Source organism: Odocoileus virginianus, chromosome 25 (assembly GCF_023699985.2).
Source record: "Odocoileus virginianus isolate 20LAN1187 ecotype Illinois chromosome 25, Ovbor_1.2, whole genome shotgun sequence".
NCBI classification, from domain to species: domain Eukaryota; kingdom Metazoa; phylum Chordata; class Mammalia; order Artiodactyla; family Cervidae; genus Odocoileus; species Odocoileus virginianus.
The window spans coordinates 26,040,567-26,059,383 of NC_069698.1; positions in this window are offsets into that span (position 1 = coordinate 26,040,567).

Sequence of the window (18,817 nt, forward strand, 5' to 3'; positions counted from 1 at the left end):
TGGTGAGTGGGTATCTTTGTGTCCTTCCTGGATTTAGAGGAAAGGCTTTGAACTTTTCAGGGTTGAATATGATGTTAGCTGTAGGCTTGTCATAAATGGCCTTTTGTGTTGAGATATTTCCACTCTATAGCCATGTTGATGAGGGATTTTATTGTGACTGAATATTTTCATATGCTTTATGTATGTCTGTTGAGATGATTGTGTGATTTTTATTTTTCATTTGATTAATCTGGTGTATCACATGGATTGATTTCCTTTCCAAATGTTAAGCCACCCTTTTGTTCCTGGAATAAATCCAATTTGACCATAGTATGTGGTCCTTAATACACACACACACACACACACACACACACACACTTATGTTTACTTATTTACTTATTTTTTATTTTTTACTGCACTAGGTCTCCATTCTTTGCACAGGCTTTCTCTAGTTGTAGTGCACAGGCTTCTCATCATACTGGCTTCTCTTGTTGCGGAGCACAGGCTCTAGATGTGCGGGCTTCAGTAGTTGTAACATGCGGGCTCTAGGGTGTGCAGGTTTCATTAGTTATGGCACACAGGCTCAGTAGTTGCAACTCGCAGGCCCTAGAGCTCATGGGTTTCGGCAGTTTAGGTGCATAGGCTCAGTAGTTGTGGCCTGTGGGCTTTAAAATGTGGGCTGATAGCTGTGGCACATGGGCTTGGTTGCTATGCAGCATGAGGAATCTTCCCAGACTGGGGATTGAACTCATGTCTCCTGCACTGGTAGGTGGATTCTTATCTACTGTGCCACCAGGGAAGTCTCCTTTTATATATATTATTGGATTTAGTTTGCTAATGTTTTGAGGATTGTTGCATCTATGTTTATCAAGTATATTGTCCTATAATTTCTTAAAAATTTTGTTTGTGGTGTTTTTGTCTTATTTTGATATCTGTATTGGTGACCTCATTGAATGAATTCAAGATTGTTCCTCTTCTTCAACTTTTTGAAATGGTTTGAGAAGTATAGGTATTAACTCTTAATGTGTTTAGTAGAACTTCCCTGTGAAGCCATCTGGTTCTGAACTTTTGTTTGCTGGGACTATTTTATTACAAATTCAATTTCATTAGTAGTGGTTGATTTATTCAATTTGTTTGCTTCTTTTTTATTTGATTCACTTGTGGAAAGTTGTATGTTTATGGAAATTTGCTCATTTCTTCTAGGTTGTCCATTTTGTTGGCATAGTTATTGTTTATAGTATTTTTTATGATTTATTTTGTTTTTTGTATATTTGTAGTGTTGGTTATTTCTACTCTTTGTTTTCTTATTTTGTTTAATTAGATCATCCCTCTTTTTTTGTGAGCCTAGATGGAAGTTTATCAGTTTTGTTTATCAAAGACTTTGTTTCATTGATTTTTTTCTATTGTTTATTTGGTTTCTATTTTATTTCCTCTCTGATCTTTATGATTTTCTTCCTTCTGCTGACATTAGACTTTGCTTGCTCTTTTTCTGATTCTTTTAGGTTTTAAATTAGGTTGTTTACTTGAGACTTTTCTAGTTTCTTAAGGAAGGTCCATATCACTGTAAACCTTCTTACAATCGCTTTTGGAGCATATCATAGATTTTGGAATGTTGTATTTGCCTTTCATTAATCTCAAAGTATTTTCTGATTTTCTCTTTGATATCTTCATAGAACCACTGGATTTTTAGTAGTACATTGTTGAGTCTCCATGTATCTATACTTTTCCCGTTTTTCTTTCTGTTGCTAATTTTTAGTTTCATACCAGTACAGATGGAAAAAATGCTTCATATAATTTCTATCCTCTAAAATTTGTTGAGATTTGTTTTTTTCTTGTTCTAACATGTGGTCTCCCCTGGAGAATATTCTGTTCGTCTTTAAATATATGTATGTATATATATATATATATATATATATACTCCTTGTTTTGGAATGAAATGTCCTATTAAGTGCAACTAGTCAATTTTGTCATTTGAGTCCACTGTTGCTGTACTGATTTTCTGTCTGAATGATCTGTCCATTGTTGGTGTTAAAGTCTTCTGCTGTTATTGTATTATTATCAAATTTCCCCTTTATGTCTGTTAGTATTTACACAAATACTTCTATATTTGCATATATGTTAATAAGCATAATATTCTCTTTTATTGATTCCATTATTACTGAATAATGCCCTTCTTTGTCATTTATTATAAACTTTGTCTTAAAATCTGTTATACCTGATATGAGTATTATTATGCACACTTTACTGTTTTTTGTTTTGGATGAAATATTTTTCCTTCCCTTAACTTTGTTTGTGTGTGTCTTTAGGTCTGAAATAAATTTCATATGGGCAGGGTACAGAAGGATTTTTTTTTTTTTAATCAAATAAGCCACACCACATCTATTAATTGGAGCATTTAGTCCATTGACAGTTAAAGTAATAATTCATAGGTGTGTACATATTGCCATTTTATTGCTTATTTTCCAGTTGTTTCCATGGTTCTTCTCTTTCCATTTCTTCTTTTTGTTTCTTCCCTTGTCATGTGATAAATCTCTTTAGTAGTATATGTGTCTTCCTTTAAGTTTTTGTATATTATTGGTTTTGATTTGTGGTAACCATGGGTTTCATATATGTCGATCCATAACTACTTTTTTTAAACTAATAATTATTTTAAACTGTTTAAATGTAGACCTAAGAGATCTACACTTTTTACTCCCCTCCCCCACATTTTGTGTTTTTGATGTCATACTTTACATTTTCATGTGTATTCTTTTATTTTGTATTGTAGCTACAGTTGCTTTTGCAAATCTTTTATTACTGGCTTATTTAAGTGATTGATCCTCAGTTCCTTCTATAATTTTGCCTTTCCTCATTGGATTAGCCCTTTCCTGCTGCTCCTTCTTTTTCCTCTTACAGAAAACCCTTTACCATTTATTCTGGTGCTGATGAGCTCTTTCAGTTGTTGCTTATCTGAGAGTTCTTCATGTCACCTATGATTCTAATTAATAAACGATCTAGGTAGATTATCTTAGGTTGCCTTTCTGGGTAGATTATTTTAGATTAATCTACTTTCTTAGGTTGACTTTCTGGGTAGATTATTTTAGAGTACCTTATAAAAGGCTTTTCCCCTTTTAGTATACTTTGAATACATTGTGCAACTCCAATCTGGCCTGCAATTATTTTGCAAAGAAATCAGTTGATGGCCTTATGGGTATTTGCTTTAATATGACTGTATGGTGTTTTTTTTTTTTTTTTTTCTCTTGCTGTCTTTAAACTTTTCTCTTTAACTTTTGCCATTTTAATTATTGTATCTCTAATTTTGGATCTGTTTGGGTTCATCTTATTTGTAACCTTGTATACCCTGGTGTTTCAGATGGCAAAGCATCTGCCTACAGTGCGGGAGACCCGGGTTCGATCCCTGGGTCAGGAAGATCCCCTGGAGAAGGAAATGGCAACCCACTCCAGTACTCTTGCCTGGAAAATCCCATGGATGGAGGAGCCTGGAGGGCTACCGGTCCATGGGGGTCACAAAGAGTTGGACACAACTGAGTGACTTCACTTATACTTCCTGTACTTGGAGACTTGTTTCCCTCTTCAAGTTTGGGTGGTTTTCAGCCATAATTTCCTCAAATAAATTTGTGAACCATTTCTCTCTTTTCTCCATCTGGCACTCCTATAACGCAAATGCTGGTACACTTAATGTTATCCCAGAGATCTCTTATACTGTTTTCATATTTTTTTAATTAACTTTTCTTTTTGTTGTGCTGATTGGACGGCTTCCGTTTTTCTGTTTTACAGGTATTTTATATGTTATTCTCTATCACTTAGCGTACTGTTCATTCCTTCTTGTGTGCTTATTTCAGCTACTTAATTCTTTATTTCTGATTGGATCTTTTTAAAATATTTTCTGAATTGTTATTAATTATCATTGTGTGGATCAATTCTTTTCATTCATGTACTTACCATTTTTATAATCAATGCTTTGAATTATTTATCCAGTTAATTGTTTACTGGGGGGGAGAGGGGCGGAGCTTCCCTGGTGGCTCAGAGGTTAAAGTGTCTGCCCGCGATGCGGGAGAGCCGGGTTCGATCCCTGAGTCGGGAAGACCCCCCTGGAGAAGGAAATGGCAATCCACTGCAGTATTCTTGCCTGGAGAATCCCATGGAGGGAGGAGCCTGGTAGGCTACAGTCCATGGGGTGCAGTGTTGGACATGACTGAGTGACTTCATTTTCACTTTCACATGTTAATATTTATGTCTATTCATTTTGCTTAATTTTCTCCACCTCTATAAAATTAGATGAAAGAATTACCTTCAGTTTACAGTTTTGACATGGTGACCCTATATGGGAGTTCCTCTAACAGACTGGGTGTCCCCAATACTTTTGGTGGGAGAGCTGGATTTGACATGGATACAAGTTAAATCTTTCCTCAGGATGTGTCAGCAAATATCACCTTGTAAGGAGTGAGGCTGGAGATGGCAGAACTAGAGCAGGAGGTGCTTGTGAGGCAAGACTTCCTATCCATTCAGTGACCATCAGCACCCCACTGGGGATAGGGTCTAGGCACGTTTTTAGAGCAGAAACTATGAGCTTGGGCTTGGGGTTCTCTGTTTCCTTGAAGTGTATGTTTTCCCCTTGTCCTACACTGGGACTCTTGCAACAGAGAGGAGTCCTGAAGCAAGTAGGACCTTGTTGACTCTCTGTTCCTGTTGACTGTAGACAGAGTTCTAAGCTCTCTCTGATGCACTTCCTGTGCAAGTGCCCATGTTTATTTCCCTTGCTCTGTTTAGATGCAGCCTCAGGTCAGGTCCCCTTTGTCTCTCCTAGTCTCTCACTGTCCCCAGCCTCCACCACCCCCATCCCTTTGTGGAGGCACACTGCAGAGTTGACAGGGCACACATGGACCCTTGGTACATATTTGCAGGACCTGTAGTGGAGTGGTGGGGTCTTGTTTGAGTAAGCACTAAGAATACCCACTGCAACCCCATTCAGACTTCACCCTGAGATTGGACCGCCTCTGCATCCCAAGATCAAACCTTCTCTCAGATTGTGGCCACCCCATGCAGTGTCATGATGTGATGTGGAGTGAGCAGGGCCAAAGCGATAACTTAGCTTGGGTTAGGTCACACATTAAGGCAGTGATGGCAAACCCAGCAACTGCTAGAGCAGCTGCCTCAGGGGCTAACCAAGACGGTTCATCTCCCCTGAGTTGGACACCATGATTGTGGAGCTCACTCTGTGGCTCTCACTGCTTACTCCCCAGGGTGGTGTCTTTTTGCTTGTTCTCCCTTTTCCCCTAGTCCTCTCCCAAAGGCACAGGTCCTGACCTGACTGCTTTTCTTCCCTTCTTACCCAATTACTTGTGTATCTTTCCTACAGATTTGGCTGTATTGGAGTTTCTAGTTAGTTTTCAGTGATAATTGTTTCACAGGTAAATGTAATTTTGATGTGTTCATGGGGGGTAACAAGTTCTATATCCTTTTACTCTACCATCTTGGTTGATCTTCAATATATGTTATTTTCATTATAATTCTTTCATGCTGTTTACAATCTACCATTCTAAAGTGAATTTGAAGCAGGATTCTAATACAATATCTCTTTGACAGTTGTCATTAAAGCTTTAGACTGTATTATTTGTATTTGTATTTTTTCACTCTGTTTAATGAGAAGCTTTACAAACTGCAACAACTTGAACTCTTGTAATACAAGATTGGGTCAAACTTATTCACAGTCCCCATGTTAGACTTATATTACCATTTAATGGTGGCACATTTGATTTGAAGGTTATTTATTTACAAATACACAGATGGTGTCATTTTAATTATTTCAGAATAAAATCTCATTTAAAAACATATTGAAATAGTATAAAATTTTATATAGTTTAAAATGTTAAAAATTTCCTTATCCAACTTTTTGTATGAAATGGAATTATATTTATAATTTCTATCTAAAACAGAAGATAAATATGTAGATATAATAAAGATTATTTAAATTTCTTGTACGTTGTTATAATTTTTTACCCTATTGTGAAAAATGCTCTAAACAATTTTAAAACTAAAACGCTATGCTTTACTCTGAATACATGGGCAGCTAAGAGTATGTTGTTCTCCTTATGAGCAATTTATACATAATATAACTACCACTTTCTCTAGGAAAATTGAGATGGATTTAAAAAATGCATGGGATATTTTATTTCACTTATTTTCACCTAAACATTTTATTACATCTATTTTCAAGAGGATGACTAATGTCATATGCCCATTGCAATTGATTCGTTGAGCCTAACTTGATTTCATAAAAATATACATCTTTCTTTACACAAAGCAATGCTTTATTTAAAATAATGAATAAAATGCATATACTGTTTTAATTCTTACAATCCATTAACATTTCTCAGAGACTTGACTTAAGATGGCAGAGTAGAAGGATGTGTGTTCATCTTCTCCTATGAAAACACCAAAATCACAAACAGCTGCTGAACACCGTCAACAGGAGAATGTTGGGTCCCACCAAAAAACATACCTCACATCCAAGGGCAAAGGAGAAGCCCCAGTAAGATGGTAGGAGGGATGCAATCACATTTAAAATAAAATTTCAGGCCCACCAGAGATACTCGGAAGGTGCAAACAAAACCTGGTCTGTACCAGGACAGAGGGAAAGGAGCAGTGACAATCCACAAGAGACTGAGCCAAGTGTGTCTTTGAGAGTCTGAGTGTCTCCTGTGGTGGCATGGGTCAGTAGTGACCTGCCTTGTTGACAGGGCCTCTGGCTGCAGCAGACCTGGAAGGCATGGGGTATGGCATATATCCTCTTGGAGGAGGTTGGCATTAGCTACACTATAGAGCCACAAAATTGGAGAACAATTAAACCAAAGAAGTTCTTCCACTGTTGCAAAATTTCCAGGACCCACAAAAGATTTCCCAACCTGGGGATCTGGCAAAAGGACTGAGAACACCCAGGGAATCTGACTTTGAAGACCAGTGGAATTTGATTAAACAACTTCCACAGAACTGGGGACAAAGACTATTGGAGGGCACAAACAAAATTTTGTGTGCACCAGGACCCAGGAGAAAGGAGCAGTGACCCCAAAAGAGACTGAGACAGACTTGCCTGTGAGTGTCCAGGAGTCTTCGGTGGAGGTGTGGGTCAGTAGTGGCCCACCATGGGGTCTGGGGGCAATGGCTGCAATAGTCCTGGGAGCCTCAGCATGCTGGCATAGACCTTGTGAGGTGGTCACCATCACAGCCATTACCCCTACTATAGTTTGGCCTCAGGCCAAACTACAGGGAGGGAACACAGTCCCAGCCATCAGTAGAAAATTGGATTAAAGATTTACTGAGCATGGGCTTTTCCCACATGCTCAGGACAAGACCCAGTTTCTCCCTCAGCCAATCTCTCCCACGAGGAAGCTTCAATAAGCCTCTTATCCTTCTCCATCAGAGGGCACAGACTGAAAAACACAATCACAGAAAACTAATCAAGCTGATCACATGGACCACAAGCTTGTCTAAGAGCGAAGTAAGCCAGAAAGATAAAGACCATTACAGTATACTAACACATATATATGGACTTTAGAAAGATGGTAACGATAACCCTATATGCAAAACAGAAAAAGAGACTCAGATGTATAGAACAGACTTGTGGACTCTGGGAGAAGGCGAGGGTGGGATGTTTCAAGAGAACAGCATTGAAACATGTATATTATCTAGGGTGAAACTGATCACCAGCCCAGGTTGGGTGCATGAGACAAGTGCTCGGGCCTGGTGCACTGGGAAGACCCAGAGGGATCGGGTGGAGAGGGAGGTGGGAGGGGGGACTGGGATGGGGAATACATGTAAATCCATGGCTAATTCATTTCAATGTATGACAAAAACTACTGTAATGATGTAAAGTAATTAGCCTCCAACTAATAAAAATAAATGGAAAAAAAACAAAACAAAAAAACATGATGTATAGGGCCAGGCAAAGTGGACAGGTTATGGTGGAGAGTTCTGACAAAACGTGGTACACTGGAGAAGGAAATGGCAAACCACTTCAGTATTCTTGCCTTGAGAACCCTATGAACAGTATGAAAAGGAAAAAAGATATGACATTGAAAGATAAACTCCCCAGGTCAGTAGGCGCCTAATATACTACTACAGAAGAGTGGAGAAATAGCTCCAGAAGGAATGAAGAATTGGAGCCAAAGCAGAAACAGTGCCCAGTTGTGGATGTGTGTAATGGTGAAAGTAAAGTCTGATGCTGTAAAGAACAATAGTGCATAGGAATCTGGAATGTTAGGTCCATGAATCAAGGTAGATTGGAAGCGGTCAAACAGGAGATGGCAGAAAGTGAAGAAGAACTAAAGAGCCTCTTGATGAAAGTGAAAGAGGAAAGTGAAAAATTTGGCTTAAAGCTCAGCATTCAGAAAACTAAGATCATGGCATCTGGCCCCGTAACTTTATGGCAAATAGATGAGGAAACAGTGGAAACAGTGGCTAACTTTATTTTTTCTGGGCTCCAAAATCATTGCAGATGGTGATTGCAGCCATGAAATTAAAAGACACAGACTCCTTGGAAGGAAAGTTATGACCAACCTAGACAGCATATTGAAAAACAGAGACATTACTTTGCCAACAAAGGTCCATCTAGTCAATGCTATGGTTTTTCCAGTGGTCATGTATGGATGTGAGAGTTGGACTATGAAGAGGGCTGAGCACTGAAGAATTGATGCTTTTGAACTGTGGTGTTGGAAAAGACTGTTGAGAGTCCCTTGGACTGCAAGGGGATCCAACCAGTCCATCCTAAAGGAGATCAGTCCTGGATGTTCATTGGGAGGACCGATGTTGAAGCTGAAACTCCAATTCTTAGGCCACCTGATGCGAAGAGGTGACTCATTTAAAAAGATCCTGATGCTGAGAAGGATTGAGGCATGAGGAGAAGGGGATGACAGAGAATGAGACGTTTGGATGGCATCACTGACTCGATGGACATGGGTTTGGGTGAACTCCAGGAGTTCGTGTTGGACAGGGAGGCCTGGAGTCCTGCGGTTCATGGGGGGGTTGCAAAGAGTCAGATATGACTGAGCGACTGAACTGAACTGAACTGAACTGAAACAGGAGATGGCAAGAGTGAACATCAACATTTTAGGAATCAGTGAACTAAAATGGATCAGAATGGGTGAATTTAATTCAGATGATCATTGTGTCTACTACTGTGGGCAAGAATCCCTTAGAAGAAATGGAGTACCCCTTATAGTCAGGAAAAGATTCTGAAATGCAGTACTTGGGTGCAATCTCGAACATGACAGAATGATCTCTGTTCATTAAAAAGACATACCATTCAATACCACAGTAATCCAAGTCTATGCCCCAACCATTAATGCTGAAGAAGATGAAGTTGACCATTCTGTGAAGACCCACAACACCTCTTAGAACTAATTTCAGGGGAAAAAAAAAATCATTTTCATCATGGGGATTGAAATGCAAAAGTAGGAAGTCAAGAGATACCTGGAGTATCAGGCAAGTTTGGCCTTGGAGTACAAAATGAAGCAGGGCAAAGGCTAACAGTTTTGCCAAGAGAAGACACTGGTCATAGCAAAAACCCTCTTCCAACAACACAAGAGATAACTCTACACATGGACATCACCAGATGGTCAATTCCAAAACCAGATTGATTTTATTCTTTGAAGCCAAAGATGGAGAAGAATATAGTCAGTGGAAACAAGATCAGGAGATGACTGTTCTCAGATCATGAACTCTTGATCTCTTTGAAAACTACAGAACTGAAGAAAGTAGGGAAAACCACTAGGCATTTCAGGTATGACCTAAATCAAATCCCTTACAATTACACAGTGGAAGTGACAAATAGATTCAAGGGATCAGATCTGATAGAGTGCCTGAAAAACTTGGACATAGGCTCATAACATTGTACAGGAGGTGGTCATCAAAACCATCCCCATCAAAAAGAAATGCAAAAGACAAAATGGTTGTCTCAGGAGGCCTTACAAATAACTGAGGAAAGAAGAGAAGAGAAAGGCAAAGGAGAAAAGGAAAAATATACCATCTGAATGCAGAGTTCCAAAGAATAGTGAGGAGAGACAATAAAGCCTAAGTGAAAATGCAAAGAGAGCTGAGCTATTTCAAGACAGAAGACAACCAAAATGTGGATGAAGTATTTTGCATTAACATTTACATTAACAGTGAAAAGATAGCAGTAGGCCAAAAAGACTAGTATAACAACCGTTGTTCTTATTATTGGAAGAAAGATATTTCACCCTTAGGTTGATCTCCTATTAAACCTGTAGATAATGCTAGGTTCTTTACTTTTCACATATCAATTTGTTTCTGAATGACAATTTTCTACCTCCCATTTTCTTTCCCAAGTAGAAAGATTCATTTATAATTTATACCGTTATGTTCATGTGAATGTGAGTAACAGAATAGCTGCTTTCATTAAATAATAATGCTTCAAATTGCTTCATATTTTTCTTCCAAAAAATTGAAACTGTTTAACTGACAATTACTATATCATTATCCTCATTTTCCAGATGACACTTTCTTTTTTCCCTTTTTAACATTACTTTACCTTGCAAATATCTAAGACATAAAAATGCTTCATGGAATATAAATTAACAGATGGAGATGAAAGAACACAGAAGTTAAATTATTTGTCCCAAATCACATAAGTAATCAGTGGGAAAGCTTGATAAATTCTTTGTTTTTTTTTTCCTTCTGTGTTTAGAATGGTTCCTCATAATTCATGTAGTTAATACTGAAGTTATAGTTTGGTGGTTTTACTACACTGTAAATATTATATTTGTCTCTTTTTGAACTTTTATAAATGAAATCATAAGATTATCTGAGAAGATGTCCCATATAATATAAGAAATAATCATATATTATAAGAAATAACATAAAATATCATGGGTTCAATCACTGTGTCAAGCCTTAGTTAGCAATAGTGTTGTAAATTGTCTCTCATATATGAATAATGTGATAATTAGGAGTGATACAAGAGGAGATATGCTGTTCAATTATCTTACTGATCAACTAATTATACCTATAGGCTATTACTTTTATATTAGCCTCAGTATCAACACAGAGGCACCTCTGAAACTTAACTATTTCATATTTCTTAAAGGAAAAAGTGAAAGTTTACGTCACAAAGGATGAGATCATTAGACTTATTGTAAGTTAGTATAAAACCAAATTTTTTGAGAAATTATTAAATTGTAATCAATATCTCAGTAAACCAGTCCTTAAAATGTACTTTTTGTGTTTACCAAATAACTGTATTTACTCACACTTTGAAAATGTTAGGCAGCAACACTTAAGGTTCCAAATTTTCATTGTTTTTCACTTTCATCTTTAATTAAAGTAAGCCTTACATTTGAACAGTAAGAAAACTCAGCTTATGTTTGGTTCTGCATTAACCTGAATTGGCTGACAAGATTGATAAAATGTACCTTTTGTGTGTGCCACAGGTAAATATAATTCTTCTCTGCAAACAATATATTTTATTTCTTAAAGACAGTCCCTTGAATCATCCCTATGTGTGGTAAATTTTTATAAGCTCAAGATTGAAATATACTCAGGCAGATTTTTTGGATTAACTCCCATCAAGGAAGACATAAGAAAATAGTTGAATGGAGTAAAAAGCTCAATTATCTACTTTAAAATAATTTTTCATCTTTATTCAAACATTGGACCCTATCACTGTTTATTCACTTAATTTTTAAGAATTTTATCTCATTGTAGAATGTCTTGTGATTTTAGATACCTATTTTTATAAAATATGTTGCATATTAGGAGACTGTACAAGACTTCCAGTATTATTCAGACAAAAATGAAAAGAAGTGATAATAGTTTTGTTTTGTTTTCTCATTGATATCCCTCAAGTACAAATGCTTAATGAGACATAAGAATCTTGTCTTAACCTAGCATTGTACATTGTTAATCTATTGTCTTGGAAACATAGTATCTACTTGTTGACTGCCAAATCTATGATTTTAAAAATCACTTAAATGGAAAGCACAGTGTGCAATATTTTGCCATTTGTTCCTCATAACAACTGTGTTATGATTCTTGTCTTGTGTTCTTTAAAGATTAAAGCATAGAAGTATTAGACTCTGTCCCCTTAAAGTGCAAATCACATGAAAATAGTGTTATGGTCTGCTGAAAAAAGCAAACACTGAAATTTAAATTTTACTCATGGAACTTATACTTTTAACCGTATCTTTTTGCAAGTTACTTATCTGAATCATCCTTATTCCATCTACGAAGTAAAGATAATACTTCAGTTCAGTCACTCAGTCTGACTCTTTGTGACCCCTTGGACTGCTTAAGTAGGGCTAATACCAGTTCTATTCACCACATTCTGTGTGTGTTTCTGGTGTATGTGCTGTGGTGTGGTTAGTCACTCAGTCGTGTCTGATATTTTGTGACCCAAGGACTGCAGCTGGCCAGGCTCCTCTGTCCATGGGGATTCTCTAGGCAAGAATACTGTAGTGTGTGTAAGATGAAATGAGATAATGTATATGAAAACTGTTTTAAACAGATCCATCAACAGATGAATGGATAAAGAAGATGTGAGATACTTTGTGTGAGACAGACCATAAGGATGTATTTATTGTACAACATGGGAAATATGGCCAAAAATTTTAAATAACTGAACAAAGTAACCTTTAAAATTGCAAAAAATTAAAATTTTAAAAAGGAAAAAAATAAACTCCAATGAGATTATTATCCATTATAAAAGGAGTTTGCTTTGAATTTTGTGGGTTTATGGACTGGAAAAAAAAAACTAATTATTATTTCTTATAAATTTAACCAATGAAGCTAATATTGATATTATATTTTACTCATAAAATAGATAATTTATAACTGAAAGAGCCTTTGATCTTTGTTCACTATTTTGTTGTTTTTGAATTGCTGTGAAGAATCCAATAGTAGTTTACAGATTTTCACAATGTCACAGAAAAGTTACATGGGGAATTGACTTTAGAAACTAAATGCTTTGATTTCCAGTTTCTTCATTTCCAACAGCATGTTTGCACGCCTAATGTCATGTTTTGATAATGCATATCAAATTACATTAAGAAACCATAGCTTCTAACTTTTACTGTGAATAACATGGACTCAAGCGCTGTTATTAATACTTGAATGAAGAACTCTTTCAAAATATTGTCCAGATCAGTTATCAGATTAGAACAAGAAAGATTTATTCTTTTTGATTATTGTAGTTGTTATTTTATTTTATTTTATTTGGCTTTTAACTGCCGTCTTCTACCCTATGTTATTGTTGTTCAGTTGCTAAGTGGTGTCTGATTCCTTGCAACCCAATGGACTACAGCACACCAGGCTCCCTGTCCTTCATTATCTCCTGGAGTTTGCTCAAATTTATGTCCATGGAGTCAATGATGCCATCCAACCATCTTATCCTCTGCTGTCCCCTTCTCCTTTTGCCTTCAATCTTTCCCAGCATCACAGTCTTTTCCATTGAGTTGGTTCTTTGCATAACGTGGCCAAATATTAGAGCTTCAGCTCAGCATCAGTTCTTCCAATGAATATTTAGGGTTGGTTTCCCTTAGGATTGACTGGTTTGATCTTGCAGTCCAAGGGACTCTCAGGAATCTTTTCGAGCATCATATTTTGAAAACATCAATTCTTCACTCCTCAGCCTTCTTTATGATCCAACTCTCACATCCGTACATGACTACTATAAAAAGCATAACCCATCATAATGTAAATAATTCCAGGCATAACTTGAGAAAGTGAAAAGACTCGCAGTCATGTCCGACTCTTTGTGACCCCATGGACTGTAGCCCAACAGGCTCCTTCATCCATGGAATTTTCTAGGCAAGAGTACTGGAGTGGGTTGCCATTTCTTTCTCCAGGGGAGCTTCCTGACCTGGGGATCGAACCCGGGTCTCCCGTATTGCAGGCAGACACTTTACCGTCTGAGCCACCAGGGAATTCCAAACTTGAGAAACAATTATTAAACTTAGCGAACATATTAGAAAATCTTAATTGGCAGTTAGGTAGGGCAGTCACAGCACTGGAGAAGAAATTGGTGAATAGGGAGTTGTGAAAGAATTCTGGAGTTAAGTAAGAGTTGGGCAGCACAGTTTAATAAAATGTGATTTCTCTCTTTGGCTTAACGCATTTTTATTCTAATAATAAAATTCCTAAAATGTATACAATTCTGTGTGCACACACATTTACAAGCTCTCTTTTCACTTTCGCTTTCTATATATACATTTGAATCCTTGCAACACCCTGCAGAACAGGAATACTTGTAAATCATGTATATTACACATATGAGGGAAACAACAGCACAACAGCAGCACATGAAATTTAAGTAACTTGCACAAGATTGCAATGATGAATGAAATTTACTTAGTTGTGTCCAGCTCTTCGCAACTGCATGGCCTGTTCATGAAATTCTCCAGGCAAGAATACTGGAATGGGTTGCCATTGCCTTCTCCAGGAGATCTTCCTGACCCAGGGATTGAACATGGTCTCCTGCATTGCAAGCAGATTCTTTACATCTGAGCTACAGGGAGTGCACAAGATTACTTAGATAATTTGTAATATAATTGGGTTTGAACTCAGGATTTCCAGCTCTAAAATTCATGCTTTTAACCACTGGGATATGTTTTATCCACATTATGTGCATGGTAAACAGAAGCCTAAGATGGCCCCAAAGATTTTCAACATATGATGTATATGCCTTTTATAATCCTCTCCCCTTGTAAATATAATGAAATATTGTGATTAGACTTCTAATAGGTTGACTTTGAGTTAGTTAAAAGAGAGAATTTGTTTATTTGTTGTTCAGTTGCTCAGTCACGTCCAACTCTTTGTGATCCCATGGACTGCAGCATGCCAGGCTTCCCTGTCCTTCACTATCTATCTGAGTTTTATCAAACTCATGTCCATGAATTCAATGATGCCATTCAACCATTTTGTCCTTTGTCAAGCCTTTCTCCTCTTGCCCTCAATCTTTCCCAGCATCAAGATCTTTTTCTATGAGTCAGCATCATAGGTGGTCAAAGTATTGGAACTTCACTTCAGTATTAATTCTTCCAATGGATATTCACAGTTGATTTCCTTTAGGATTGACTGGTTTGATCTCCTTGCCATCCAAAGGGCTCTCAAGTATCATCTAAAGTACCACAGTTCAAAAGCATCAATTTTGGCCCTCAGTCTTCTTTATGGTCCAATTCACCCATCCATACATGACTATTGGAAAAACCATAGATTTGACTATCTGGATCTTTGTTGGCAAAATGATGCCTCTGGTTTTTAATATACTGTCTAGAGCAAGCATAGCTTACTATCTTGGAAAAGAGAGACTATCTGGTTTTATTAACATCACCAGGTAAGCCTGTCAAAGAGACTGGGGCCTTTCTAAAGTCAAATACTATAGTAGAAACATCCTACATTGCTCACCCTGAAGACGAAGGGGCCAATGTGTCAAGGACTTGAAGAAAGACTCTAATTGCTTAGAGTAACCTTTGGCTATTATCTAGCATGAAAACAGTGTCTCAGTCCTACAAACATAAGAAATTGAATTTTGCCAGTAGTCTGAATGGGTTTGGAAGAAGATTCAAAGCTCTAGATGAAAGTGGAAACCTGAGCCACTCTTTGATTTCAGCATTAGTAGATCTTTATCTGAAGACACAATTAACCAGTCCTTGGACTTCTGACCTACAGAAACACTGAGATGACAGATGAACATTGTTTGAAGTCACTAAATTGGTGGCAATTTGTTATATGCAATATAAATCTAGTATGATATGTGTGATGTGTGAAACAGTCAGGAATAGCCTTATTTAGACATTCTCTTCATTGTGGTGTGGTATCCATATATTCAGTCCATTTGGGGAAATAGTCCTAAGAATGAATGTACCCTAGGTCCACTTAGCTCAAAAACCTCTTTTATAGTGCTTGGGAAATTAGAAGATTGGAAGAAAAGATGGGACCTACCATTGACTGGGAAAGACACAGAAGCACTGTGTGCAGGAAAGACAAATCTGCGTCCAGAGTAAGTGACTCTTCGAGTAAGGATAAAATATTGCTCCTTCCATGATGCCATGATATAACCAGTCCAGTGTAATCAATTTGCCAGAAAGTGGCTGGATGATCACCCCCAGGGAGTGGTACCATATTCTGGAACTCAGTGTTGGCCTCTGCAGCTGGCAGAGTGGGCAGTGACTGTAGGCAGCCTGCTTTGATGAGTGGAAGTCGATGTTGCTGTGTGCTGTGCTGTGCTTGGTCACTCAGTCATGTCCAACTCTTTAAGACCCCATGGACGATTGCTCACCAAGCTCCTCTGTCCGTGGGCATTCTCCAGGCAAGCATACTGGAGTCTATTGCCATATCCTCCCCCAGAGGATCTTTCCAACCCAGGGATTGAACCCAGGTCTCCAGCATTGCAGGCGGATTCTTGACCACTTGAGTCACCAGGGAAGGCCAAGAATATTGGAGTGGTTAGCCTATTCCTTCTCCAGTGGATCTTCCTGACCCAGGTATTGAACTGGGGCCTCATGCATAGCAAGAGGCTTCTTTACCATCTGAGCTACCAGGGAAGCCCCTATGTAACTTCCGTCCTTGCCACTCTGGCCACTTTGTTCATGAGCTTTTTAGGTGGTTACTAGGGTGGCTGGGGAAAAAGCACACTGGTATACACAGAACAGGTCACAGGCATAGAATTATTTAAAAAAAACAAAAACAAACTCTGGTAGGCATTCACACAATTACCCTCTGGTAGGTATTCTCATGGTACACAAATATCTTTACATTTATTGCCTATTCAGAGAGGTCTATTCACATACCTCTTCCTCAGATTGCCATGTCACTCATTTCCCAATTGTATTCTTCTAAGTCCTTGACCAACCTGCCAAAACACTCACCATTGCCCATATACTGGTATCAACCAAGTGAATTGCTCAATGTACTGCCCACAAGAAGGATTGCCCTTCACCCCTGTCCTTCAGGGATGTCCAGAAATGAGCTTCAGTGCTATAGTTGTCCACTTTTGGGAGGTGTCTATATATTAGGCAGAACCATCTCGAAACCAGGCCCGGGTTCTTTTTTCTTCTGTGTGCTGATTGTAGGGAGCTCCACATGAAGCCTTAGATACAGGCTGATAAAAAGGTAGTGTGGCAGGGTAGGCACCTTAGGTATTTGGACCACTCTTCATGTAACTTATTTGTACCCTCAGGGTCTGCTTGGTCCTGTATACACTAGTCAGCCACGTATATACCACTTCTGTTTGATGATTAAGTGCTGGTGTGTGTACACAACTTTATGGCTTATTGAGACAGAAAACACCCAGTCCATGATGCACAGCTCAGATGGCATAGTAACTTGGTGACAAGGAAGTCTGGGGAAAGGTGTGTGTGTAGACCTCTCTGAATGTAATTCCTTTCAAAACTAGGAGGCAATGTGAAGGGAGAAATTTAGTACTGGTGTTTGGAAAGGGAATTTTTGGCTCATTGAAATTCATGCAAAAGATGTTAGGAAGACTTATTATTTGTGTATATGTAGTATTTGACATTGCCTAATGGAAAAATTACAAAAAAAATTAAGTACAAACTTGACAATCTATTGATCACACTAGGACTTGGCAACCAACAGTTCTATTCAGTTGTGTCATATTTTATTGTGAGTGAGCAGCTGAAGCTGTGCAAGACAGCAAAAATGGATGTAGATGCTTTAGGAGTTAGGTGTTAACAGTCTACAAAAACCTAATCGTACCTAGTTGGCATTCATGGGAGATTATCTAGAGCATATAAATTGTAATACAAAAACTATTTTAAAATTCTGGTTTGCTGCTCATCAGTTAAATGATTTGGAGAAAGTACCTTTTCTGAGACACAATTTCATCACTTATAAAATGAAATTAAATAACACATATTTCTAACAGATATTATGCTAGTGAAAGAATGAAAAAAAATATGATTATATGTGAGCAATGTATATATTCAAATTATTCCTCCTTTCATGATCCTAAATATTTGTGTAGTTTTATTTAAAAAAAATGAATAATTACGCATTTAAGTGAGTGTTTGGCATAGTAATAACATCATTGTGGCGATAGTGGAAATTGATGTCAATCTTCTTGTTTGAGAAAATAAATGGAATTCCTATTAAAAGCTTCAGAATGAAAGATTATGAGTGACTGAATTGTCACAGATTGGAGGAGACTAAGGAAACAAAAATGAAGTACAATGCGGGATACTGGATTTGATCCTGAAAAGACACTCAGGGAAAAATGAGTGAAATTAAAATAAGCTCTGTAGTTTAGTTCGCAGTATTGACCTCTGTTAATTTCCTGCTTTTGATAAATGTACTATGATTGTATATGATATTAACATTAAGGAAAGCTGGCTAAAGGGTATATGAGAACTTCCTATGTGTTTTTGAACTTTTCTCTAAGTCTAAATAAAAACTATTTAAAAGCATTAGCAACAGGAGTTGCTTGTATATTTTTGAGATTAATCCTTTGTCAGTTGCTTCATTTGCTATTATTTTCTCCCATTCTGAAGGTTGTCTTTTCACCTTGCATATAGTTTCTTTTGTTGTGCAAAAGCTTTTAAGTTTCATTAGGTCCCACTTGTTTATTTTTGCTTTTATTTCCAGTATTCTGGGAGATGGGTCATAGAGGACCCTGCTGTGATTTATGTCAGAGAGTGTTTTGCCTATGTTCTCCTCTAGGAGTTTTATAGTTTCTGGTCTTACATTCAGATCTTTAATCCATTTTGAGTTTATTTTTGTGTGTGGTGTTAGAAAGTGTTCTAGTTTCATTCTTTTACAGGTGGTTGACCAGTTTTCCCAGCACCACTTGTTAAAGAGATTGTCTTTTTTCCAT